At 31.0% G+C, this 1,543-nt stretch overlaps 1 protein-coding gene across 1 annotated transcript in view; it reads right to left on the bottom strand.

The window, feature by feature from the left end:
• Window positions 1-1,543, bottom strand: part of LOC107667482 (GATS-like protein 2) — a 19,454-nt gene that overhangs the window by 8,154 nt on the left and 9,757 nt on the right. The gene's annotated exons all lie outside the window — the stretch shown is intronic.

Below are 1,543 nucleotides of genomic sequence, written 5' to 3'. Positions count from 1 at the left end.
TTTTTTTTATAATGAAGTATTCTGTATCTAGTAGATTGTGAAAGAATGATTATCAGTTCCACACACAGAGATATATAAATTCTACATTTATTTAAATGAGGGAAAAAAACTTCACTGGTATCGGATCGGAATCGGCCAATACCGAACCCCAGGTATTGGAATCGGTATCGGAGGCAAAAAAGGCGGATCGGAGCATCCCTAGTTTGCACTGGCTGCCAATAGCTGCTTGCATCAAATTCAATGATGTTTGCCTACAAGACAACCACTGGCACTGCACCAATATACCTAAACTCGCTAGTTCAGACTTATGCGCCCTCCAGAAGTTTGCATTCTGCAAGTGAACAACATCTTGTGGTGCCATCCCAAAGAGGCACAAAATCACTCTCACAGATGTTTTCCTGGACTGTTCCCAGCTGGTGGAACGACCTGCCTATATCAATTTGAGCAGCTGAGTATTTAGCCATTTTCAAAAAACGTCTAAAGTTTTTTTTTTTTCACCAGCACCTGACCATTTAATACTAGCACTTAACTATTTGCTTTAAGTTATTTAACATTAAAAAAAAACACACACATTGCTATGTGTACTGTGCTAGACTAACTGAGTCACATCACTTGCATACTGTTGCTCTCTAGTTAGTCTGATTGCTTCTATTGTTCTCCTCATTTGTAAGTCGCTTTGGATAAAAGCTAAATGATAAAATGTAAATGTCCTAATGGAAACAGAACCTCATAAGTGACTGATATTGATCTTGACTCACAATTAATTTCAAGTTAGGCCAAGGATTCACAAACTTTTTTTTTTTTATATAAAATATTTACTTGAAGTATCCCTGGGATACAAGTTAATATTCTGATAATTTAACACACATTTGCATGCTCATGGTTCTCTCATGTTGGTTAAAGATAACATGATATGCATGTAAACAAATAAAATATTTAATCTTTTTTTTTGTAAGTGTTTTATTATTTTCTTTTAAAATGCTTTATTTTAATTTCACATTTTTTGTGATTCAAGTAATTATTAGCTTTTCATCAGCTTACAAACCTCCTGCAGTTTCCTAACGAACCCTAGTTTGGGAAACCCTAGAGTAGGGTATCAAGTTGCTAAACTATTGTGACTCTAAAATGCATAAAAATAGATAATCACACACAAATATTGGTTATTCAATAATTTTATTTAAATTAAATGACCTTTTATTTAAAAAATATTTATTTATTTATTAAAAATTATATTAATTATTAGAATAAAATTATTAAAATCAGAACCAAATTAAATTAAAATATTGAATTTTTTTGGTGGCATTGTTAGTCTAATTTCATAAAGCACTGAATAACATTAATTAATTAATTACATGAACTTACTATAGGGCTAAGTTTAGGGTTAGATTTTGGTTTACATTTGTAATTGTGCACAATTTACTGTTATTAACATGGCAAGTACATGTAACGTGTAGCTACACCTTAAAATAAATAAAAAAAATCTAATATTTTTTTTATTGATACCTTGTAATGCTGAATGAATTGTAAGCATATTTATAATCTT

Source organism: Sinocyclocheilus anshuiensis, unplaced genomic scaffold, assembly GCF_001515605.1.
Source record: "Sinocyclocheilus anshuiensis isolate Anshui unplaced genomic scaffold, SAMN03320099.WGS_v1.1 scaffold373, whole genome shotgun sequence".
NCBI classification, from domain to species: Eukaryota; Metazoa; Chordata; class Actinopteri; order Cypriniformes; family Cyprinidae; genus Sinocyclocheilus; species Sinocyclocheilus anshuiensis.
The sequence above is the reverse complement of the archived record's forward strand: the minus strand, read 5'-3'. Positions and strand labels throughout refer to the sequence as shown.